Genomic DNA, 27,332 nt, shown 5'->3' on the forward strand with positions numbered 1-27,332 from the left:
TTGATTTGACATCTACCCTTCTAAACTTCTCCCCAGTGAGACAGCACATCCACGTAATTGAATAGGACTCATTCTCCAAACTCTTCTGCCCACCCTAACTTCTATCTATCCTGCCTCTGTTTGCACTAGCCTTGCCTTTCACATTTTCATTCTCTCATCTTGTAATCCAAAAAAGGAAATTATCCTGGAAGATTTTTTTTGGGGTCCAATGGAACAAATACTAATAAAAGAAAAGATACCTACTTACTTCTCCCTGGAGAAGTTTATCCACCGAATATACTTTTTGTGAATAAAAGAACCCATTGATAAGATTAACTTTCACTAGGCAGCATTGCAAATGCTTGCGTGCACATTCTGAGCAGAGGACCTTATTTTAAATTCTGGTTTTGTAATTTGCTAGTTGTGTGACCTTGGGCAAATGACTTAAGTTCCCTGAACTTAGTATCCTTATCTGTGAATGGTAATATTTAATAGTTTTTCCTAGGGTTACTGTTATATGAGGTTTAAATTATTTAATACAAAGCATTTAAAATGGTGTCAGATACATAGTAAGAATCCAATAAGTGAATGATTAGTGTTACAGAATACATGGAGATGAGAAGAGAGACGAATTGGGGGAGGAGAGAAGAGAGAGAAAGGAGAGATGGCAGGGTAAGGAAAGCAGTGATATTCTGCAGACCATGAACCTCACACTCTCACCTAATTTCATTCCTGAAATTGCTCATCCAGAGAAGGTCTCAGCCAGGAGGACTATGGCAAGTGTGAAATGAACTAAAAAGTCCAGAGGCTTATACCTGATGCTGTGTAGTTCTTAATGCCCTGCTGAATAACATCAGATAAGTTTTGGTTGGCTTTTACTTTATTTTAAAACATTTTGTATATTAATTTTTGTTTAGATAATATATTTACATAATTCAAAATTCTAAAGATATAAAGAGATAGGGCAAAAGTTAACCACCCACTCTGTTCCCTATCCACTCAATTCCCAACTCATGTAGCCACCAATTTTATCAGGTTTTCGAATGAAAAGATATTATTAGGTGATAGGTAGAGACAGAGTTCTTTAATCTCAACTCTCTGATTTTGGAACACAAGGACAGCAAAAAGGCAGTTTGGAGAAATGTTTTCCAAATATGTCTTTGTTACTGGTTTTTTCCATTTTTACCAGTGGGATAGTTATTCTCCATGAGTGCATTTTGGAAACCGGATAAATTTTTCAAAGATGCTGCTTTGTTAACTTGTCAAGATTTTATGTATTTCACACTGACTGTACACATTATCTATACCATAACAGAAAATCTTTTATGAAGAAAAACCAGATACATTATATTTCATGTAGGCTTTGATCTATGAATTTGTCTTAGGCTTGTGTTTCAAAAAAGAAAAAAAAAACAGTCGGATACAGTTTTATCTATCAAACCTAGCTTCCTTAACAAAGTCTGAGGAAACCAAATCATATTATGTTGGATTGATTTCGCTTTTTTAGACAGTATATAGAAGGGGTAAAAGGTCTCTGATTCTATCAAATATGCCCTGAAAAATAAATCTTGTGATTTGTTCATCTTCTCTCCATCTATCAAAATGAAACTAATAAACAGCCCCAGATGCAGCAGTAGAAAGACGAACAAATTTTTTTCCACACCAACCAAGTAGAAACTAATATCTTCCGGAAAAGGGGCTGATTGTCAGTTTCCCCATATGGCCAACCCTCCTGACTTGAGAAGACACAAGTGAAAGAGTGGAAGTACTAAACTCTTCTATTAGCAGAGCTTCACTGGTAAACATTGGATTTCACCTAAAAGTTAAAATGTGGGCATATACTTAACTGGTGAATAGTGGCATGCACCATGAATTTTCTCTTCCTGTTATTTTGTGAATTAAAAAGTATTTGCAAGCTTTAGCTTTATAGTCAGACATCTCACGTTATTGGCTTGCAGTGGGAATGCTTCAGGAAGAAGCTGTTTATGCAAGGCTATACACCACATTTTTACACAGTGGGTATGCAAAACAATTCGTATTATGCTACGAGGGCACTATGACATACTTGTGAATGGATGTTTGTGTGTGTGGCCCTCAGGTGATGAAATCAGGATCTTTCTCCATTTCAGTGTCTTACTAGTTTTTATCAGTCCCCGCTCTTTCATGACATTATTAGGGTGTGAATAGCAAGATGATTCTGTTTACCAAAGATTCTTACTCCAAAATGAAGGTGGAAGTGTATATTAGTCAGGACATTACTCTTGCTAAATGTCTATGATAGGTTGGCAGGGGCCAGTATGGGGAAGGTCTCTGCTCCATACAGTCACCCAGGGATTCAGCCCATCAGAGGATCCACCATCTTGTAGTTGCACAACCTGGAACACACAGCCCCTATAGTCATCACGGCAGCAGAAAAGAATACATGGATAGCTCACACCTGTCCTTGTGTGCTTTAGCCTGAGTCATGGGTTTCCTAGATCCTGTCTTCTGGTCACTAATTATTAAGTTGATTCCTCCCATTAAATGTGGATCACACTCATCTCCTCCTGAGGACCTCCTTCAGGAGAACTCCTGTCACTTCTCTAATGACTGAGGCCCATTCATTCATAGCATTGAACTCAATCCCTCAGATTTCTGGGTGATTCACAATAGTCCATATATCAGGGACGAACGTGATTTTTCCTGATATGGAGCCTTTGAAATAAAAATATAAGTTAGTTGCTCCTTTTCTGAGTGCACATGCATGTGTATTCACACACACATACACACAAAATACAGTGGCAGAACAGGGAAAAGAGTAACTACAATAAACACGTCTCCCTGAGAAGAAAGAATAGGAACACATAGCAATCACTGCACTGTACAACTCTGAAATCCTGTTGGGCAGGCACTGGGGGGAGGGGATGGTGAGAAAATGTCGGCTCTTGCTGTAATAATAATTCATTTAAAAGAAATTCTCAAAATCTCTGTTAACCAGAATAGCAAACACTTATTCTTAGTCTAGGGTATATCCAGGAATGGGAATGTTTCATGATTTGGCACAGATTGTAATCTCTGGGAAGAGTTCCTTGATTTATCGAACTTTATAACCCCCAACTTTGCATTATAGGTAGTTTATTTGCTCTTGTTCTTCCTGGCCACTTCAGAAGTTTTAGAAGTTGGCATCGGGTAATATGCACACCTTGGGGGCTATAGAACTTTTTGTCTACTTCCTGCTCCAGGAAGTTTTGAGAACCTAAGGGTTATTTTAAATATTCAACAGGTCATAGGATCTTTTTGTTGGTGGGGATGTCTAAGTCTTAACTTCTCTGACCCTACAAATCTCACAAGATTTATTACACAATCTATTTTTATTTTAGTCATTTCCAAATTCCAGAAATTACAACCACAGGTCTTTTGAGACTGTTTCACAGATTTGTTACATATTTTTGCTTTCTCTCTTTTAATAATAGATAGTGCCCTTCTGGAGGAAATCCATGCCCTTAATCTTATCTTTTCTGAAAGCCTCTTTACCCACTGTCAGGTTTTACTGGGGGCTATATCCACGGTCTGATTTTTTTATTTTTATTTTTTATTTTTAACTGTGGCTTGTTTATACATCAAGAGGTTTGTTTTAATGGATCTTTCTCAACTTTGTCTCTTTCTGTTTGGGCTTTCAAAGCAATTGACCTTCCAGTATTGAAAAGTCTTGATTGCTGGAATCTTTCTCTTTGGTCATTTTTAAAAGTCTTTTTAAAAATTATTATTATAATTTAAGTTCTAGGATACATGTGCAGAACATGCAGGTTACATAGGTATACACGTGCCATGGTGGTTTGCTGTACCCATCAACCCGTCATCTACATTAGGTATTTCTCCCAATGCTATCCTTCCCCTAGCCCCTCACCACTCCCCAACAGGCCCCAGTGTGTGATGTTCCCCTCCCTGTGTCCATGTGGTACTCTTTGTTCAACTCCCACTTATGAGTGAGAACATGAAGTGTTTGGTTTTCTGTTCTTGTGTTAGTTTGCTGAGAATGATGGTTTCCAGCTTCATCCATGTCCATGCAAATGACATGAACTCATCCTTTTTTATGGTTGCATAGTATTCCATGGTGTATATGTGCCACATTTTCTTTATCCAGTCTATCACTGATGGTCACTTGGGTTGGTTCCAAGTCTTTGCTATTGTGAACAGTGCTGCAATAAGCATACATGTGCATGTGTCTTTATAGTAGAATTATTTATAATCCTTTGGGTATATACCCAGTAATGGTATTGCTGGGTCAAATGGTATTTCTGGTTCTAGATCATTGGGAATGGCCACACTGTCTTCCACAATGGTGGAACTAATTTACACTCTTACCAACAGTGTAAAACTATTCTTATTTATCCACATCCTGTCCAGCATCTATTGTTTCCTGACTTTTTAATGATCACCATTGTAACTGATGTGAGAAGGTATCTCGTTGTGGTTTTGATTTGCATTTCTCTAATGATCAGTGATGATGAGTTTTTTTTTCTCATATGTTTATTGCCTGCATAAATGCCCTCTTTTGACAAGTGTCTGTTTATATCCTTTGCCCACTTTTTGATGGGGTCCTTTTTTTTCTTGTAAATTTGTTTAAGTTCCTTGTAGATTCTGGATATTCTCTTGCCTGATTGCCCTATGTCAGATGGATAGACTTGCAAAAATTTTCTCCCATTCTGTAGGTTGCCTATTCACTCTGATGATAGTTTCTTTTGCTGTGCAGAAGCTCTTTAGTTTAATTAGATTGTGTCTGTCAATATTGGCTTTTGTTGCCATTGCCTTTAGTGTTTTAGTCATGAAGTCCTTGCCCATGCCTATGTCCTGAATGGTATTCCCTAGGTTTTCTTCTAAGGTTTTTATGGTTTTAGGTCTTATGGTTAAGTTTTTAATCCATCTTGAGTTAATTTTTGTATAAGGTGTAAGGAAGGGTCCAGTTTCAGTTTTCTGCATATGGCTAGCCAGTTTTCCCAACACCATTTATTCAATACAGAATCCTTTCCCCATTGCTTGTTTTTGTCAGGTTTGTCAAAGATCAGATGGTTGTAGATGTGTGGCATTATTTCTGAGGCCTCTGTTCTGTACCATTGGTCTATGTATCTGTTTTGGTACCAGAACCATGTTGTTTGGGTTACTGTAGCCTTGCAGTATAGTTTGAAGTAGGGTAGCGTGATGCCTCCAGCTTTGTTCTTTTTGCTTAGGATTGTCTTGGCTATACGGGCTCTCTTTTGGTTCCATATGAAATTTAAAGTAGTTTTTTTCCAATTCTGTGAAGAAAGTCAATGGCAGCTTGATAGGGATAGCATTGAATCTACAAATTAGTTTGGGCAGTATGGCCATTTTCACAATATTAATTCTTCCTATCCATGAGCATGGAATTTTTTTCCATTTGTTTGTGTCCTCTCTGATTTGCTTGAGCAGTGGTTTGTAGTTCTCCTTGAAGAGGTCATTCACATCCCTTGTAAGTTGTATACCCAGGTATTTTATTCTCTTTGTAGCAATTGTGAATGGGAGTTCACTCATGATTTGGCTCTTTGTTTGTCTATTATTGGTGTATAGGAATGCGTGTGGTTTTTGCACATTGATTTTGTATCCTGAGACTTTGCTGAAGTTGTTTATCAGCTTAAGGAGAGTTTGGGCTGAGATGATAGAGTTTTCTAAATATACTATCCTGTCATCTGCAAACAGAGACAATTTGACTGACTCTCTTCCTATTTGAGTACTCTTTATTTCTTTCTCTTGCCTGATTGCCCTGGCCAGAACTTCCAACACTATGTTGAATAGGATTGGTGAGAGAGGGCATGCTTGTCTTGTGCTGGTTTTCAAAGGGAATGCTTCCAGATTTTGCCAGTTCAGTATGATATTGGCTGTGGGTTTGTCATAAATAGCTCTTATTATTTTGAGATATGTTCCATTAATACCTAGTTTATTGAGAGTTTTTAGCATGAAGGAGTGTTGAATTTTACCGATGGCCTTTTCTGCATCTATTGAGATAATCATGTGGTTTTTATCATTGGTTCTGTTTCTGTGATGGATTATGTTTATTGATTTGTGTATCTTGAACCAGCCTTGCATCCCAGGAATGAAACCAACTTGATCATGGTGGATAAGCTTTTTGATGTGCTGCTGGATTCAGTTTGCCAGTATTTTATTGAGAATTTTCACATCGATGTTCCTCAGGCACATTGGCCTGAAATTTTCTTTTTTTGTTGTGTCTCTGCCATGTTTTGCTATCAGGATAACTCTGGCCTCATAAAATGAGTAAGGGAGGAGTTCATCTTTTTCTTTTGTTTGGAATATTCTCAGAAAGAATAACACCAGCTCCTCTTTGTACCTCTGGTAGAATTCAGCTGTGAATCTCCTTTGTTGAGTGTTTTCTCTTTATTTTGCAATATCTTAACAAATATAGCCAATAGCAATGTCTCTTTCCAATGTCTTCTTTAAGACCAGAGTCTCTCAACCACATTGACTTCTGGGCTGGAACATTCCTTTTTGTCAGGGGTTATCTTGTGCACTGTAGACAATTTAGCAGCATCCCAAACCTCTATCTACTAGCACCCTACCAACTGTGACAATCAAAAGTATCTCCAGACATTACCAATGTTCCCTATGTAGCAAAGATTGCCTGTTTGAGAATCACTGTTCTAGAGCCACAAGCACATTGGATATGTTGTCTGTTTTATGAGTTATATACAATAGGCATCATTTTAATTTAATGTTTTGTCACTGGAGCCTCTGATGTCTTTTTTCTTTTTCCTGCTGACACAGGACTGCCAAGCCCATGTGACATGTTTTAGGAGTTTGTAACAGAAGCAGTCAACTTGCATGAATAATTTCTATATTAAGCAGGGCAATTCAGTGGCTTTACATGTAACAAATGTTCTTTCTACTCTCATTTTAAATGTATAATGGATTGGCAAGTTGGAGGGGAGATTTCTCTGATCTACAGTCATTCAGGTACCCTGGTTGATGGAGGCTCCATGATGTTAAAATTGCATCATCTGGAACATGCAACCTTTCTCAGTGTAAGTAGCAGAAGAACATCTGGAGCTCTCTCCCTACCTCTATTATGTTCTTACTGTAAATAAATTATGTCACTTCCACTCATAGCCCATGGGCCACATAGAATTATCTAACAGGAGAAGTTATATCTTCATGTCCAAAGGAGAAGAGATTAAGATATTACTAAGTACCAGTAATATCTACCACAAATTGTTAGCAATGGAATTATATTTATTTCAATAGTTAACATAGAGTTAAATTGCCTTATTTATTGATGTATTTGGGGGTGTAGAGTTTTATCACATGTATGGATTACCATATCTACCCCCACAATCAGAACACAGAACCGTTCAGTCACCCCCACATGGCCTCTTTGTAGTCTTAGCCTCCCCTAATCCCTGCAAGTACTGATCTGTTTCCTATTACTATGCTTTTGACTTTTCCTGCATTTATATGCTTTTTCCATATAAGTGGAATCATATATTAATAGTATGTAACATATGGAAACTGGCTTCTTTTATTGAGCTTAATGTCTTTGATTCATCCGTGATGCTGGGTGTATACATGGCATATTCCTTTTTATTGCTGAGTATTATTCCATTGTACAGATGTATCAGTTTGTTCATCTGTTCATTGTTCGAAGGATATTTGGGTTATTTCCAACTTTGAACCAGAATAGAGCTCTTATAATCATTCATACACAGATGTTTTATATGGCATAACTCTTCATTTCTCTAGGAGGTAAACACCTAAGAGTCGAATCATTGGGTCACGTGGTAAGAGTACATTTTACTTTGTAAGATACAGCCAAAACTGTTTCCTGAAGTGGCTGCACCATTTTATATCACAACCATGTATTAGCTCAGGCTCCCATAACATAGGATACCACAGACTGTGTCTTAAATAACACAAGTTTATTTTCTCACAGTTCTGAAGTCTGGGAGTCCAACTGGCCATCAGGCCAATTTGGTTTCTGATGAAGGCTCTCTTCCTGGCTTGCAGACAGCTACCTTCTAAGTGTATCCTCACAAGTAGCTCCCTGGTGTCTCTTCTTAAGAGATAATAGTCCCATTGGATTAGGCAACACCCTTATGATCTCATTCAACCTTAATTTCTTCCTTGGAGACCTCAATCATCTTCAAATACAACCATATTGGCATTAGGGCTTCATCATATGAATTTGGATTGGGGAATAAAAACACTCAGTTAATAACCAGCAATATGCAAAGTTTGAAGTGCTCTTCATCCTCCCCAGCACATGTTATTGTGAGATTTTTAAAAATTTGGTCATTCTAATAGATCTGTAGTGGTATTCAAAATAGTTTTAATCTGTATTTTCCTAATGGCTAAGGATGTTCAACATCTTTTCATCTACTTATTTGCCATCATAATACCTTCTTTGATAAAGTACTTTTTCAAGTCTTTTACCCTTTTTTTTTTTTTTTAACAGCTCGAGTTGTTGATTTCTTATTATTGAGCTTTGAGAGTATAAAAAATATATTCTAGATACAAGCCTATTCCCAGGTCATAAAAATTTTTATCTTGTGTTTCATATTAGAAGATTTTTATTTTTAGGTTTTACATTTAAATCTGTGATATATTTTATGTTAATTCTTTTTTAGTTTTTAGGTAACAAGGTTCTTTTTTTGAGGGTGATATGGATTGTTATAGACTGAATATTTGATCCCTCAATGTGATGGTATTTGAAGGTGGGGCCTTGGAGAGGTGATTAGGTTTAGGTGAGACAATGAGCGTGGGGCCCCCATGATGAGAGTAGTGTTTTGTTTGAGATGGGGTCTCCCTCTGTCACCTAGGCTGGAGTGTGGTGGAGCGATTTCTGCTCACTGCAACCTCCACCTCCTGGATTCAAGTGATTCTCATGTCTCAGCCTTCCTAGTAGCTGGGATTACAGGCGTGCACCACCACACCCATCTACTTTTTGTATTTTTAGTAGAGATTGGGTTTCATCATGTTGGTCAGGCTTGTCTTGAATTCCTGACCTCAGGTGATCTGCCTGCCTCAGCCTCCCAAAGTGCTGGGATTACAGGTGTGAACCACCATGTCTGGCTGAGTGTTCTTATAAAAAGAGGAAGAGAGACCAGAGCTTGCTCCCCCTTCTCACCATATGAAGACATAGCAAGAAGGCAGCCTTCTGCAAGCCAAGAAGAGGGCTCTCTCTAGGAATCAAATCTTCTAGCACTTTGATGTTGGACTTCCCAGCCTCCAGAACTGAGAGAAACAAATGTCTTCTGTTGAAAACACCCAGTCTGTAGAATGGTGTCAGCAGACGGAACTGACTAAGACATGAATATACATTTCTTCCATCACTGTTGAAAAGAGTATTTTTTCTCCATTGAATTGGCTGTGGAACTTTGACAAAAAGTGTGAGTCTATTTCTAGATCATTTGTTCTGCTTGAATGATTTATGTGCTATACTTTAGCCAGTTCCACACTACCTTGACTACTGAAGCTTTATACAAAGTCTTGAAATCAGATGGTGTGAGTACTCCAAATACATTCTTTCAAAACTGGCTTTCCCTTTGCCTTTCCATGTAAGATTTAAAATAAGTTTCTCTATGTAAAAAACAAAACTCTTGCTGATATTTTGACTTTCCAAAATTAATGCAAAATTGCATTAAATCTGTGGATCAATTTGGAAAGAATTGACATCTTAACTATATTGAATCTTCCATTGAGTCCTACTGTTTATGGAGTCTTCTATTCCATAAATAGGGTGTGTCTCTTTGTTTTCTTCAGTCTTCTTTGATTTCTTTTATCAATGTTTTGAAGTCATCTGCATATAAATCTTGCCATGTTTTGTTAGATTTATACCTCAATATTTCCAAAAACACCTTAAGGTATTGTAAATGTTACATATTTTTCAAATTTGATTTGTACTTGTTCAATGTTACTATAGAGTTGATTCTAGTGTTGACTTTAATTTTTCTTAATTTTTGATCCATTCCTAAATAACATGTTATGTTGACTTTATATTTTCAAAACTTATTAAATTCACTTATTGGTTCTGGAAATTTCTTAATAGACCTCCCTTAAGATTTTCTTAGGATTTTCTCCATAGACCATTATCTCATCTAAAAATAGGGACATTTTAATTTTTTCCATTCAAGCGTATATATCTTTTTTTCTTGCCTTATTTTGCCTGCTTGATCTTTAACTACTATGTTGATAGCAGTTACATTGGTTTCCTATTGCTGCTGTAACAAATTGTCACAATCTTAGTGGCTTAAAACAACATTATCTATTATCTTACAGTTTTGGAGGTCAGACATCTGAAATGGGTCTAATGTAGCTAAAATCAAGATATTGGCAGGGCTGTCTTCCTCTCTGGGGGCTGCAGGAGTGAGTCAGTTTTCTGCTCACAATCCTTGGTTCATAGACCCCTTTCATCTTTGAAGTTAACAATGTAGCATCTTCAGATTTTTCTCTAACTGACTTATTTGCTTCCCTCTCCCACTTAAAAGAAGCCTCATGATTATATTGAACCTGCTGGGATAACACAGGATAATCTTCCTATCTCATAATTAGCTCATTAGCAATATTAATTCCATCTGCTACCTTAATTTTCCTCTGTCATATAACCTAACATAAGCATAATTTGGGAGGATTAGGGCCATGAACATCTTGGGGGGACCTTTATTTTGCATATCACAGTAGTATTGAGAATCCACATGCTTTCTTTGTTATTTCTGATTTTAGGGGAAAAACGTTCAGCGTTTCACCAAATGTGTAATATTAGCTGTGAGTTTTTCTGAATGCTTCTTATCAGGTCAAGATTCCCTTATACTCTTAGTTTACTGAAAGTTTTTAATCAAGAATGGGTGTTAGATTTTGTCAAATGATTTTTCTGCATCAGTTGACATTTTTTTTTCTTTTTGTCTGTTAGTTTGTTGTATTATATTAATTGATTTCAGACATTCAATCAGCCTTATATTCCTGGAATAACTCCTCTTCTCATTATGTATTGTTTATATATATTTCTGAATTTAATTCTTTTCTTTCAATTCAAGATTTTCTTTCATCTGCTCACATCAAATGTTTTTTGCTTTTTTTTCTGGTTTCTCAAGGCAAAACTTCAATCACTGATTTGTGATATTTCTCCTTTTTATTATAAGCATACAGTCCTATAAGTTTCCCTTTAAGTGCTCATTTAGTTGTGTCTCACATGTGATATGTTGTGTGTTCAATTTTGTTAATTTTAAAATATTTTCTTATTTCTCTTGAGACTTCCTTTTTGAACCATAAATTATTGATAAATGTGCTGTTTAATTCTCAAGTGTTTGGAGATTTATCAGCTATATTTCTATTAATATTTTTTAGTTTAATCTCATCATATTCAGACTATATATGACATAAATTATTTAAAAATTGTTCAGGCTTGTTTCATGACTTTGCTATGGTCTATCTTGGTGAATGTATCATGGACACTGGAAAATAATATGTATATTTAATGTTGGATAAAGTGTTCTATAAATGTCAATTAGATACAGTTGGTTGATTGTTCCATTTTTTGTAAACTCTTGCTGATTTTCTCCTTATTTGCTTTGTCTATCATGGAGGGAGGAATGTTGAATTATAATTGTGAATCAGTCTATTCTGCTTTCTATTCGAATAGTTTTTTTCTCATGTATTTTGAGACTCTGTTTTAGATGCAGGCATGTCTATGATTTATTTATTTTTGTCTTCCAGTTGAATTAACTTTTTAATCATTATGCAATATTCCTCTTTATCACTAGAAATGTTCATTGTTTCCTCATCTACTTTGTTTGACATTAATGTAGCTACTCTAGCTTTCTTTTGATTAGTGTTAGCATGGTGTATCCTTTTTCATCCTTCTACTTTTAACCTATTTGTATTCTTATATTTCAGGTGAGTTTCTTATAGGCAGTAAATTGTGTCATGCTTTTTAAGCTAATGATTTATTATTTTTATTGGGAGTTTAATTCATCTACAGTTAATGCAATTACTAATATGATAAGATTCAGATTTGTCAATTTGCTTTATTTTATTTATTTATTTATTTTTGAGACAGAGTCTTGCTCTGTCACTAGGCTGGAGTTCAATGGCTTGATCATGGCTCATTGCAGCCTATCTCCCAGGCTCAAGTGATTCTCACACCTCAACTTTCCAAGTAGCTGGGACTGCAGGCACATACCACCATGCTAGGGTACTTTTATTTTTTGTAGAGAGGAGATCTCCCTATGTTGCCCAGGCTGGTCTTGAATTCCTGGACTCAAGTAATCCTCACACCTCAGCGTTCCAACCAGTTTGCTATTTGTTTTCTAATTGTCCCATATGTCCTTTGTTTACTTTTTCCTATTTTTCCGCCTTTTTATTACTAATCAGTACTCTTTTATATCTCTATATCTTTTGTTGGATTACTTGCTATAACTCTTTATTTTCTTATTCTAGGGGTTGCTTTCTATGTTCTGTGGTTTCAATATGAGGTCAGTTTTCAATCTTTGCACTGTTATTTGGCAAGGACCTCCATTTCTGTGTCCTTGGAAGTGTTCTAGCGCATATTTCTCCTCTTAAAGCCTTTGCCATTCTATGTAGGGTCTAATCCATGCAGAGATGAGCCCAGAAATGTATACGCCACTTTATGGGATACCTCTTTTGAGATCCCTCCTCACCAGGATCTCCTCGACACTTTATGGTTCACTGGGATCCCCATTTTACCTCTTATAGCCGAAAGTATGAGGCGTTAGTTTCTCCACCCTATCATTTACTTCCTGCAGTTATGGCTGCAGATCTGGGGTCAGGTGGTGAGAGGACAGAGAGGAAAAACCAGCAGGCATTCTGCCTCTGATCTGGGGACCATAGGTGCTCTGGTGGGAAAGGATTCTCCACTCTCAGAGATTTCCACACATACCCAGCCTCTGTGGCTGTCCTGTTGCAACTTGATTTTCTGGGTACTGAGACACAAGAGAATAACAGAAAAGAAAACGAGGGATTTTCTTCACGCTCCCTCAGCTCTTTCTTGCTCCTCTGACCAGAACATGAGGATACCACCTAAAGCTTTTTCTGTCCACACCTGGCTGGCTTTGATTTCAACCCAGGAGATGATAAGTGGAGAATGGGGAATAAAAACTTCTTGCTGATTTGAAGGTACTTTGAATTCTGAACTCCTTTTCCAATTTGCCTGCTACCATCTACTTTTCAGAGTCCTCAGATAGCAGCTCCATGAATTCTGTCATGTTTATATTTGCGTTCAGTGAGAGAAGCAGGATACAGTTTTTTTCAATCTTGCCTGAAACCAGAATTGCACTAAAGTATTTTAAATAATGGACATTTAAGCATAGCATCTAGAGTGGAGTGTGGGAAAGAAAAGTCAGGGGAAAGGATTTGGACCCTTTTTTGGTTGAATCCCCAGTGAGAAAGACTAAACACATTCCTACACATCAGCAAAGCAAAAAGAATTATTTTTTCAAAAGAATTTGGTATTTAATATTGCTCTTTAAAAAGCATCAAAGTAGTCAATATAAAGAAAAAATACCATCAGATGTCATCCATTTATTTTGCAGGTTACTGCATTTTTATTTTGATTTAAGTATTGGGTATTGCTATACCCTGTGTTTAGAGTTTCTAAAGCCGATGGCTAGTGATATTGGCAGACATTCCCACCTAACCCTGTCTCTAACTGTAGCCTCAAGATCACCATAGAGCTCTTAAAACATGAATTCTGAAAAATAATTTTTAAGTTTGGATGAAACATAAGTTTATCCTCTCTTCTCCTATCTCTTTCTTGCCACTTATGCTCATAATATATGGCTAAAAAGTTTTCACGTAACAATGTACTTGGTACTTCAGGAACTGAAGAATTATTTTCCAAAAGGTCAAAAGCTATCATTAAATAACTAGGTACAACGTGAGAGACACATTCATCATCTCCTCTATTCTCCACTCCGAGGTAGGTATTTTGCAGCAGGTTCACTGCATACTGGTTACCAACTTATCTGAGTTCTGTGAGACAGAGCACACTCACACACAAGTTTTCAGAAGTGGATTTATTATTTACAGATAGGCAACAGGGACAAAAGAAGCCTAGGATCCGTTGTGAGCCAGACCCCCGAGGCTCAAGGAAGCTGTCTGGGGAAGATAAAGTCTTGGTTGTACATGTTCCAGTTGCACCACAACTGAGGGACCCCATAGGACAGCTCACCTTGCCTTCTACTCCTCAGGAGCAACATGACTCACTGGGGAAAGCTTTGATGGATATCCCACTTCCACAGGAGACAGGAACAAAGCTTGGACTATCCAGGGCAGTTTCTCCCTAACTCAAAATGATACATTCCCTAGGAGAGACAGGGACAGAAATAAGGCCTGGGCTGTTTCAGGCAGTTCCTCCCTATCTCAGGTTATTGCATTCCCAGAACTCTCTACAGTTACTCTTGAGAAACATAAGGAAGAACAGGGAGAGAACTGGGTCATTCTAAAGCCACCAGAGAACTGTCCTGTAGGTTTATCGGTTCAGTATTCCTGTCATCATTGTACAGGTGAGGAAACTGAGACTCACATTCAGTTACTCGTCCAAGAATTGCAGGGCTAACTCCAAAACTGATGTTCTCTCATGATGCTACACATTTCTGTCCATCCGTGTCCTCCATCTTTGAGAAGATGAAATCAAACAGACAACTTAGCAATGGAGATAGTTCAAGAGATTAGGATCTGCTGGGAGTGGAATGCAGTTAGAAAGAACTTTTTCACGTAAGAGACTGCAATTCTTCACATCTCTGTCTGTTCTGTTTTCCCTTTGAATGCTTCAGCTAGAGTGAAAGAAATCTATTTTCTAATTACAAAAAAAAATCTTTATTGAAACTATGGTATTGGGGCAGGGATGCTATACTTCCATCTCTCAAACCCATTGACGATTAATTTTTAATTTCTCTCTTCGTGCTCTGGGACTTCTTCAAATCTACACACAAATTTTGCTTCTGTTGCTTTTTCTCTACTTTCTAGGCCAGAAATGAAAAATAAAGAATGAGGGTTTTAGCTCATGGTTAAAAACATATGTGTGATTTTTCATACCTGGCCATAGGTAATTATAAAGGCTTTACCTGGCAGGACGTTCAGGAGGAAGCTGCCTCCTCACAGCATGGGTGGTGCAAGCCAGTGCATTAGTTTCTGAGAGGAATTGCGATAAGGACTCGTGTCCCTCTGGCAGGTCATGCTGTTTCACATATTTACAGTCCTAGCCCAGGTGCTTTCATTCCTAGGTCTCTTTATTTGAGGCCTGCAGTAGAGGTCTTCAGTTGCCTCTGCCAAGGACCCCTTATAGGAGGCAGAAGGGAAAACCTTGAAGACACTTTCCCCAACTCTGACTCAGGACTCAGTACTTTTCCACTCATAACCCTCAGCCCTTGCCCTCTCTCCTAACTGCAGAGTCTATAAAACTGTGTAAGTCTTTTATTAGGGGCTCCCTTAACAGTGAGATGACCCCCAAGTCTATGCGGATCCACCTGACCCTTAATTTGTGCATTGTCCCATAGGTGAAAACGGAACAGGGAGAGTCGGTACTTCCTCTGGTTTTAGACTATTGCTTATACCATCACAGTAAGTGATCAAAACTTCGGCTTTTTCACTTTTTTGACTTGTTGCCTTAATTTGCTACGCAGACACCTGACAGCTCAGGTGAGTAGCTCGCTCTCTCCCACCTTGGCTGAGCTCCTGACAAAGGAAGCCCACTGGAAGACGAAATGGATCTGGAAGCTGTGGACCTACTGAATTTTCTTGAAGCAAACTTTGCAGACCAGCTTTCAGAGGAAGAAGAAAAACAACTGATCCCAGCAAGTAATAGCTTCACTTCTTTATTTCTCACACTACACCGAATTTCTCTTAAGTTCCAGCTTTCATTATTGCCATCTTTGGCAAGCTTCCCATCATAAGAAACAGTTTTATAGTGATGTCTGCTATATGCCCACAACATTGTAAAACAGTTGCGCTTTTATTTCATGAAATTATACAAATTATGTGAATATTAATATAATAAGAACACCCCAAACAATATATGCTTATATGTTCAATTAACCACTGATTGAATGAATGAATGAATGGTCAATCATATAAGGACCTCAGTATTGAATCCTGGAATGAGAAAAGAGAGCAGCAGTAAGCAGATGGCACGTGGGGATTGTGGAATCTATAGGGGAAGGACGGAAGGAACAAAACAGCAGGTAGTAGGTTGGGAGGAAAAAACACAGGAAATAAAAAAGACAATACTGTACCTTTTGTTCTTACCTCAAAAGCTGAAAAATCAATTTTCTGTCTCCTGATTGATGTTTCCAAAAGCTTAATATGCTGCTGTAGAACAAGACCAGGAAATTGGAGAATGTCCCTGGCACCACCCTGCTGAGTTCTACCAAGTCTGGTTTGAATGAAATGAAAAATCAAAGTACAGATATGTTCCATTTTCATTGGAAGCTAAAAGGTTTTTTTCCTTCAGTTTTTTTTTTTTTTTTTTTTTTTTTCCCCTCCAGAAAAATCTTCTCCTTAAAAAAAAAAAGCTAATACTATACCGGGGTCCACATTAGTCCTCTCCTTTCAGTAAATATAATTGTGACCAATGTTATCCTGGATATCTCATTGTCTTGTCAACAACAACATGGTAATTGGTATTAATGCCTGAAAATCAAAGCCTTTTGGAAATGATAGGCTTGATTTAGTACCACTGGCATGGCTCTCATTAAATCAGTGAAGACTGTGTAGTACAAATGTGCAGATTCCTTTATTCATCACTGTAAGAACCTCAGGGAGCCTCATTGAAAATGCACATGACAGATCAGGCGGGTACGGCTGCGGCCCAAATAAAGAAAATAGAAAATGTGAGCAACATCATATAAAATGTACCTTACAGAAGTCATTAAGTAATCATTACTTAAGTAAATTATGCTTTTTACATCATCGAAAATGTTCTGTATTTAAGAGTCTCGGAGGGACAAATACACATTGCACTAAATATTTGAAGATTCTGAGTTACAGCTGAAAGGAATTTCTTTTCATTCTTAGCTGTGAACGTAGGTTCCTTTGATTCCTTTAGGCAAGGATACTCAAATCCTCTCACTTATGAAACTTTGAGCTAGACTTCTGCCTCAATGACTGTATCTTCTCCATCTCTTCTCCCCACTGTGCTCATTCCTGACACGCTCTCGCACTTGCATCCACATGCCTGCACACAGACACACATAGACCGACATACAGAAAAAGGATATGCTCTACAAAAATCTCTGCCGAGAGGAAACCCTAATGAGTAGAGGGAGGTGAGGAGTAGGAAACAAGACGGAAAGCAGGAAGCAAAGAAAAACAAGAAATGATGGAGGAAGAGGTGAAGACTGTATGGGAAAAGGAGAATGATGTATGAGGAGAGAGGGCAGAGCAGGATCTAGAGATGGGGTTCAGGGGAACATGCATATAGGGCCCCAAGGGTGCCTTATATTGCTATAAGGAGTCCATTTTAAATCTCATCCAATGTAATGTAATTACTGAAGGAGCAAAGGCATTTTAATCTATAAAACCATCTTACAGATTAATGACTGAGAAAAGTGAGTAAGGCATCAGTTTGGCCCTTAGAGGTACAGCAGGATTTCAGGCAGGAGAAGCAAAACTGCATGATAATATTGAGAAGCACGCATATTCTTATGCGTGAGCTATCCTCACGCATAAGAATCTATTAGCCTGGAGATCCAGTGGATCTCTTAGAATCAACGATATTGAGGAGTTTGAAAGATTTGGTGGTATGGTATACAGGAAGAATTAAGACTGAAGGGGGCTATTTAAACAAACAAACAAACAAAAACAGAGCAAGGCTAGCTTGCTTGGGAGTCATCCAAATGAATTAAAATACTCTTGGGAAGAATGTGTAGCACATCTGCCTTACCGGTAGAAATGAAACGGATGGTGAAGGTGCTTTTGACTTCACAAAAAAAGATAAAGTCAAATCTCTTCTGTTCATGACAGGCCAGATGCAGGTGCAGCAGTTTAAGACCACAAGTGCTAAGGTGGAGGGAGCTCAGCTCCTGTGACTAAAACAAGAATATTTGGCTTGTTTTGATAACTTTCAGGGTGGGTATACAAACCTGAGGCAATTTTCCCTTTTATTGTCACTCCAGCCAGTCCCTCTTGATTGACCTCTTGTGCTTCGAAGCAGCCCAGGTATGCCTGGACAGGGCAATACTTGCAACAGTAAAACAGGAGTCGAATCAACGCATGTAACAGAGGAAGCTTGGGTCATGCTCAGAGTAAAGTGCTTCAAATTTAAAATAAATCAACACAAAAGGGAAAGTCATCACTGTTTCAGAGACTATAAATAATGCAGCAGTCTTCCAGAAAGAAGCAGTTTTTTACTTAAGATCATGTTTGTTAGTTGAGCTTTGGGGAACAACATCACACCCAAAAAGCTGGTAATCTTATTGTTTAAATTATCCCTGAAATTTATATGTCACTGCATCCCTGAGGAGACAGGAACAGTTGATTTTGGTCCAGAACTTAATGGTTTATAGTTTTTCACCTGTGTGATGTGAAAATATCCACTTTTATTTATGTGACCAGAACATTTATAAATGCCTCATTTAGTTATTTGGGTAAATTCTATTCTTGCTTTTCATAAATTGCTCCTCATAACATTTGGTTGGCAAAGCTTTCAGCAAGCAAGTTCTTAAATATTGGAAATTCACCCTTGCTGGGCGCAGACCTGTTAAGTTTATGAGTGATAAAGGAATAAAGTACACTGAAAAGTAGCTTAGATTAAGCCACAGGACATTGGTTGAGCATGAGTGCCCCAGGATGCATTTGAAGAATTCACTGAATCATAGCCCAAAGCAATGTAACATCACAGCAGAGAGCTGAGGAACACCTGTAAGCTAGAGAATGTGCTAGTGTGTGGTAGTCAAGGACAGGTGACTTAGTTGGAGCAAAATTGCTGTCTACAGCACAAGAGTGCCATTCTTCAAATAGCAACAAGACCCATAGCACAGTCACAAGCAGCAGATGTTAGGGAAATGCTTTAAGTCTTATCAATGTGACATAGCTTTGAAGACAGATATTATATATTTACCTATTTCTGTATCCAAGTAGAAAAATCATTCATGCATTTTTATCTATTTTTGAAAGAAATGAGTCATAGGTATATAGAAGGACACAAACATATTACGAACTCAGAATAACATTATTCAATAGAAAGCAGAATTAGAGTTGAGAAAATGAGACGTATCCATGCCAAATGAAATGAATGAAATAAACCAGGTGTTAAATTATGAGGCTGCCTTACAATTTGTGCCATGAGTTCTAAGGAAAGTTGATATTTAGAAATTTTGGTAGATTGTCGGCCTGGTGCAGTGACTCGTGTCTGTAATCCCAGCACTTTGGGAGGCCTAGGCGGTGGATCACCTGAGGTCAGGAGTTTGAGACCAGCCTGACCAATATGGTGAAACCCTGCCTCTACTAAAAATACAAAAATTAGCTGGGCATGGTGGTGGATGCCTGTAATCCCAGCTACTTGGGAGGCTGAGGCAGGAGAATCACTTGAACCTGGGAGGCAGAGGTTGCAGAAAGTTGATCGTGCCATTGCACTCCAGCCTGGGATGACAAGAGTGAAACTCCATCTCAAAAAAAAAAAAAAAAGAAAGAAAGAAAGAAAAGAAAGAAATTTTGGTAGATTGTAAAAATGTCTGCTAGTTATTTTATACCCTCCATCCATGTCTTTGGTTAGCGTCTTCCCACACTGACTCATGACCCTTGTGATCTGCCTGGCGATTTGCTCTGGCTAATGAGATATTAGCAAACAGGAAGTGAGCAGAGTCTTGGAAAGTGTTTCTGTACTGGGGCTTGCACACTTGTTCCCATTTTGAACCTTAAGACATTCATGTGAAGAAGCTTATACTATCCTGCCACAGCATGAGACATTATATGGAGCAGAAAGAAGTCATCCAAGTTGAGGATCTCCTAAACCAATAAAGTGCCAACTGCCAACCACATGAGTGAGGCAATTTTGAACAAACTAGCTCCAGCTCAGCTAGCCCTGAGAAATTGCCAGGCCAATCCACATAATCATTAAAAAAGAAAAAAATTTGGCATGAGGTGATGGATATACTAACTACCCTGTTTTGATTTTTATGCAGTATATACATATATTCAAACATCAAATTGTACTCCCCATAAATAGGTACAATTATAATGTGTCAATTTGAAAAAGTTTGTTATTTAAGCAATGAAGTTTGGAGATGTTTTGTTATGCAACAACTTACCATTACACTCTTAATACAATAATAACAACAATAATAATGTCTACTAATGTTTGAGGATCTATCAAGTGATATGTTAGGCACTATAAGAGGTGATTTGTATATATTACTCCTAAACTTTAAATAAAGTATATGTTCTTAACACCATTGTTATTTGTAAATATTACTTCTAGCCTTTAAATAAGGTGGGTGTCCATAGCACCATTTTACAAATGAAGTATATTGCAAAGTAAAAATCTAGTCATGCTAATAGTAAATAACAATGCCAAGATTCATCTACAAGTCTGATAGTCTATCAGTTTCACGGTCCTTCCGTTGGATGAAAATGTTGATGGAGGCTCTCCCCGGATGGGGAAATGAGGCATGGACTTAGATAGGCTTCTCAGATTTGTTCAAATTGGTATAACACAACTGTAAACTTCTCACTATTTTCTTTATTTGCCTAGTGCCTAGTTTAGCAAAATATTTTCAATAAATATTTCTTGAACAAATGTGCCAAGAACTGAAATGCATTTCAGAACAGGCTAGTCTGTTCCACTCATCTGAAAGTAAGATACAAAAGTGGTGAAGGAACAGAATTTCATGTCAAAAAGTACACATTGAAATCCTGAGTTGAGCTACTCATCAGAATATGTGGCCTTGTGCGAGTTACTTACAGTCTCAACGATCTCAGTTGAAAATGGAGGTGATAATCCTTTCCTTACAAAATTGTAACACAAGTTAATGGAGTAATTTTTTTTTCTAAAAAAGAATTACTCATATGATCTATAAAAGTGTTATATAAATAGTAGATACTGTTAACTCATGGCCTGAAAATAGAAGGTTTTCTGAATGTAAAATATGCAATACATTATTAACTATATTAGTATATTCATATTACGTATACCATTGTTTGCAATCAGTATATAATTATTGTCATATAAAACAAAACATGTTCACAAATTGTTTTTTCCTGTTAGTGTATCAGATATAACTTTTTCTAATATTTGATAATAATATAAATATTAAAATATGTATATATGAAGCTTTTATGAATTCCCATTTCTGAATTTATTGGTCATCACCAGAAATATTTTAAAATATTGCGTTTTCTAGTTTAGCACTTTGAAATATCTTTTTGAAAAAAATGAAAAAACAGTTTAAAAGGAATTAAAATATCTTACTTAGTATTACAAATTTGGGATTTTTCATTCAAATAGAAATTTTGTTTCAGCACTCAGCAATGGCTGGGATCCACTAGGAAAATCCATATTTGCTCCATCTACTTCCAATTTGGATGGGGGCAAGGGCTTCCCCTCATACCTCCACTCTCCATACCATGTGTCTTGCTACTCTGTCCCCTGTTCAATCAAACTTACCATGTCCAGGGCTGCTAGGCAGCATGTTATCCAAAAGTGATGAGTCAAGCACTTCATGGCCCAGTCACATCTTCCTTGGTGGAAAACTCACAGGGTTTTAACAAAATATTTGAGACTCTTCTGATATCTGTCATAGACCAGCTATAAATGAACATTTGATGTAATCCGAAGAAACAAGAACAACCTAACGATTGTTTTTCCATTTAAGGGCAAAACCTTCTTGCCTTTTCTCCATAATTTTCCTCATTGCCAACATAGAGGAGGTAGGACCATAAGAGAAATCTCTACTCCTCTCTCCAAGAAAGGTTTCTTTTAGCATGGACAAAGTTTGAGCTGTGGAGATAAGAGGAGATGAGACTGGGATTTTTCACCAAATTAGTTCTTTTTTTGTGATGGAGTCTCACTTTTGTCGCCCAGGCTGGAGTGCGGTGGTGCGATCTCAGCTCACTGCAAATTCTGCCTCCGGAGTTCAAGCGATTTTCCTGCTACAGCCTCCCGAGTAGCTGGAATTACAGGTGCCCACCACCATGCCTGGCTAATTTTTGTACTTTTAGTAGAGATGGGGTTTCTTTATGTTGGCCAGGCTGGTCTCGAACTCCTGACCTCAGGTGATCTGCCTGCCTTGGCCTCCCAAAGTGCTGGGATTACAGGCTTGAGCCACCACGCCCGGCCCAAATTAGTTCTTAATACTAGACCTGATATGAGAGCTATTTTTGCTGCCTGGTGGGGGAAGTGGGGCAGTCTTTACAGAAAAATAAAACTATTTCATGTCTATCATGAATTCAGACCTTTTACTTAACTGGTAATATTTGATTAATTAGAAATTAGAGTCCTACTGAATGATAAGATCATATGTCTCTTTTTTATATAATGGGTTAGCACAATTTTCTGGCTTATGAACTTCATAGAACAGTGAGGACTAAGTAAGTCTCTATTTGGAGAAAGGTCTTTATAAACTCTAAAATAACTTTTTTTTTTTTTTAACAACAGGTCCAGGGCTTGGATTATGTAGAAAGTGAGCTAATATGGAGGAATAAAAATGATTATTTACTGTATTTAAAAAATAAATAATTTTATAGAACTTTGAAAAAAGGGAATTGCCACTTCAGCAAACAAGTTCATTTCTCTGCTTTCAACATTACACTTTATGACTCTTTTAGAAAGTTGGACCTCCATTTGAATCAATGTTTCTTCAGGCAAGCCTGTAAAAAAGCTCCCTTTAGCCTATTGGTGATGACGAAATGAAAAGTCCATTTTAAGATGACTATTTGCTCTTATTTTAGGCGCGATTGATTTCCTTCTTCATTTATTATATTGTATCAACAATGTATGTTAAGCTGCATCTTTCCATACACAACAGTGATTTGAAATGATGACTCGCAAAAGAAAATGATCACAATGTTTTATAAAGTTGTCCCAATTCACACAAGCACTAAATAAACACAAAATAGTGTCACAGAATTACACAGCATAAGCAAACTAGAATTTGTAAACCCTTTGCCCTAATTTACACATGAACACAGACACATTCCTCAAATAAAAAAATTTATTAGTTATATTAATTATGATAAGCCTTACTGCTGTTACAGAAAATCCTCAGTGGCTTAACAAAATAGAATTGTATTTCTCACTTGCATAAATTCCAGCCTGCTGCTCTAATTTTTCAAGGTCTTAAATTTCTGGGCTCTCCTATTCTCTTTCATTTTTGTCTGCAAATGAGTCAACTTGCTCCTGAGCTTATACTTTTCTTGCGATACTTTGCTAAAAGATTAAAGCAAGAGTAGGTATAGATTACCCTCATTCATTCCTACCACTTATCCTATGTCTTGGGCTCAGTATGCGTGTAGTTTGCCTTCCATTCCATCATAAGTGATGGTTTTGCTAGATGTTTTTTCTTAGTTTACTTTTATATGAAAATGTCCTTATTTTGCCTTCATTTAACTGAATTTTAAGTTGACAACTTCTCCCCCACGTCCTCCCTGCTCCTATCCTCTCCACTGCCATCCCCCCTCACCTCAGCCCTCACTCCCAGCACTTCTTCAGTATGTTAAAGATGTTGTTTCCATCTTCTGGTTTCCATTGATGGTAATAGCAAGTCAGGTCGTTCGAATTACTCTTCCCCTGTAGGTAACTGCGTCATCTCTTGCTGACTATTTTCGAGGTTTTCTCTTTATCTTTGATTGGCAATTTGATTAGGAGAAGCCTAAATGTCATTATACATGCATTTATCTTTCTTGGGCATCACCAAACTTTGTCCCTTATTTTATATTTTTGCAATGGAAGCCAAATTGCAAATTTATGTCTTTCACAAAACTTAGGACAATTCCGGCCATTATTTATTCAAATATTTTATTCTTCCCTATTTTTCATCTCCTGCTGAGACTGTAATGACACATATGTTCTACCTTTTGATGTTATTCTATAGGTTTCTGAGACTATTTTCATTTTCTTTCAATGTTATTCTTTCTGATTTTAGATCGGATATTTTTTATTGATCTATTTTCAATGCTGACTACTCTGTAATCTCCCATTTCCTCTAAGACCATCCAGTGAATTTGTAAAATTTCAGATATCCTTTTTTGTTTCAGAATTTCCATAAATTATCTTTATAGTATCTGTTTCTTCACTGAGCTTTTCTATAATTTCACTCATTCCAAGCATATTATTCTTCCCATCTTTGAGCTTCACTAATGTAGCTGCTTTAAATTTCTTGTCTGCAGCTGAGTCAACTCATAGTCTCTATTGACCATCTTTTCTTTTAAGAATGAGCTATCATTTGCTTGTTTCTTTATATTTTGGGTACTTTTGAATTGTATCCTGAATATTTTGAATGTTTCGTATGGAAACTTTGCATACTGTCATATTGCTTTGCCAAATCTTGATTTTTATTTTTATTTTATTTGGTCTATGTGTTGTAGTTTTAATAGTAGTTTAATTGGACTCAAACTTAAAACTTCATCTCTTGGGAAGGAGTTAAAATAACATTTCAGTTCTGTAATCATTAGTTATGGGACTCAGAGTCTTCCCTTTGTATGTATGGTTCAGTGATTAGCCAGAGATTTGGGCAGAGCTAATATATAGATTTGAGGTTCCAGCTCTAGGATCTCTTCTTTCCAGGATTCCTCCTCACTTTGCAGCAACGTTGTTGCCTGAAATGTATCCATTGCTCTTTCTGCTGGAAAGACTGGGTTTTCTGTCAAAATTTTAGTCACACTACACATTACCCACTAAGGCCTGTTCTTGGGCTAACAACCACAAAAATCTTCCTGGGACCATTCTTTTCTTTGGAGAGTTGATTCCTTTCCAGAATCTACCTGCTTTTGTTACTCTCCAGTGCATTCAGGCAATTGTTTGCTTTTTCATTGTTATCTGATTAAGGGGTTGGTTAGTTTGGCCATTCTGGAAGCAGAAAGATCTTTACTAATTGGTTTGTCCTTGCGTAACATAGGTCTCAATTTTCCAAGCTTGGATATCACTTTCCTGCCAACATCCTAGCACCACACCAATGTCCCTTATTTTATATTTTTGCAATGGAAGCAAAATTGCAAGGTGTGTTCAGAATACAAATTTCTGTATTAATTAAGCTCACATGAGCCTCTGATAGATAACCCCTTTATTTTGGTAGCTTAATGTAATTCAAAAGTTTTTTTTTTTTTTTTCCTTTCCTCATGCAACAGTCCAATGTGAATATTCCTATTGGATGGCTTTCCTTGAAGTGATAAATCAGGAGTCTAGGCTCATTTCTTCATATGAATCTATCCTATTTGACATGTGCCCTGGAAGCTCATCTCCGTTGCAGCCATACAATGGAGCAAAGCCATGGGAGAATTGTATAGGAGATACCCGAAAGTGGTAAACACAATTTCTGACCACCTTCATGTGGTTAACTCTCAATCTTATGGTAAAATTAAGGAAGGGTGGGAAATGCATTTTACATGGGCTACCAAAAAAATGAATAAATTTGGTAAGCAGATATCCAGTGATATGGTTTGGCTGTGTATCACCACCAAAATCTCACCTTGAATTGTAATAATTTCCACATGTCAAAGGCAGGGCCAAGTGGAGATAACTGAATCATGGGGGCAGTTTCTCCCATACTGTTCTCGTGATAGCAAGTGAGTTCTCACAAGATCTGATGTTTCCCCTGCTGGTACTTCTTTTCTTGCCTGCTGCCATGTAAGCTGTGCCATTCACCTTCTGCCATGATTGTAAGGTCTCCCCAGCCATGTGGAATTGTGAGTTCATTAAACCTCTTTTTCTTTATAAATTACCCAGTCTTTCGAAAGACTTTCTTAGCAGCATGAGGACAGAGTAATACATGCAGTCTTTTCTAAGACAGATTCTTTATTGCTTACTCTATCGTAGTTTAATTCATCTTTATTCCAACTACTCTTCACCAGCAAAAGTCACTGTGCCCAGTGGAAGGTGATCCAGGAGAATCATTTGTGAAAAAAGGCTGGAGTGAGGGGGCTGTTTCTGAGCACACCTCTTTGAGTTCTGTGTAGCTGAACAGACATTTAATGAAGCCATAGCTACCCACTGTGGTTTACATTGCTTGAGGAAAGAGAAGATAGAGGGAGGAAAGTGTATACCAAAATATGTAGTTTTGGTGAAATGACTAGATTTGAGTGGATGAATCAGTGGGGTTTTTTTTTAAATGACCTGCAGGGAGGAAAATGGGCATTCTGAGAAGGTGTGTCCAGGCTATGCACTTTTTTTGAATTTTTTGGTAGCCAGTTTTGTTCTTGACAAATGATCAAATCATCAGTTTAAGTTTAGATGTAGTTCATAATGTTAGCATTTCATATCCTTTCAACAATTTCATGTGATTTTCTTTCAGAACTTGCAAAATATGTCTCAGCTTTTGGCAATTTGACTTCGCCTTGCAACTAAGTGAAAAAATTACAAAATGAGAAAACAGACTCAGCTCCCCTGAACAAAAGGCAAAAATATTAACTCCATGCAGTATTTATTATAACATCTGGAAAATCGTGTCAAATTTTCTGAGTATCTTTTATGACATCAAAATCGTGACAATAAAAAGGAAAATACAGATCCTGAGAAATTTATCTACTTTTGTAATTTATAAGTGACAAATCTTCTGTTCCGCAAGTTGGATATTATGTTCACATAGAAAACATGCTAAATGTTTAAAGAAAAATAGATCCTATGATTGCATTTATGTTTTCCCTCTTGTTTTTATGAGATTTGGAAAAATTTTGATGTATCTAAAGTCTTGTTAATCTGAATGTTACATGCATTTGAAATAAAACTTATAATCTTAGGCTGTGATTTGTTCCATTGTCGTCATCAATTTTGGTTGAGACAATAAGGGAAAATACGTCTTTTAGAAATTATGGGAAGTTGAAGAAATAGTAGCTTTTGCTATTTGAAAAGTTCACAATTAAAAAGAGAAATGAGAGTGGTAAATATGACTTAAAAATATTATGAAATCATTGAATTATCAACTAATGATCATACTTGAAGAGAATTATAGAAAATCGCAAAAGAATTGTGTGACTGAATGCAGAGTGGGTGCTATGGTTTGAATGTTTGTGTTTCTTCACCCCAAAATTCATATAGTAAAAACTTTACCCCCAAAGTGATGGTGTTAGGGGGTGGGGCCCTTTGGGAGGTAATTAAGTCAGTGCAGAGTCCTCGTGAATGGGTTTAGTGCCCTTAGGAAAGAGTCCAGAGAGAGACCCTTGCCTCTTTCACCACGACAGGATGCAGC

The 27,332-nt window shown here is 37.3% G+C and overlaps 1 long non-coding RNA gene across 1 annotated transcript in view; it reads left to right on the forward strand.

The window, feature by feature from the left end:
• The window catches only part of LOC135968028 (uncharacterized), a 62,015-nt gene extending 35,125 nt beyond the window's left edge, over window positions 1-26,890 (forward strand). The window contains exons 2-3 of the long non-coding RNA XR_012426687.1: window positions 15,621-15,795; window positions 26,439-26,890. This is a non-coding gene — a long non-coding RNA (uncharacterized lncRNA). The remainder of the gene's footprint in view (window positions 1-15,620; window positions 15,796-26,438) is intronic.
• The last annotated feature ends 442 nt before the right edge of the window (window positions 26,891-27,332 follow it).

The sequence above is a fragment of the Macaca fascicularis genome, chromosome 17 (assembly GCF_037993035.2).
Source record: "Macaca fascicularis isolate 582-1 chromosome 17, T2T-MFA8v1.1".
Lineage (NCBI taxonomy): Eukaryota > Metazoa > Chordata > Mammalia > Primates > Cercopithecidae > Macaca > Macaca fascicularis.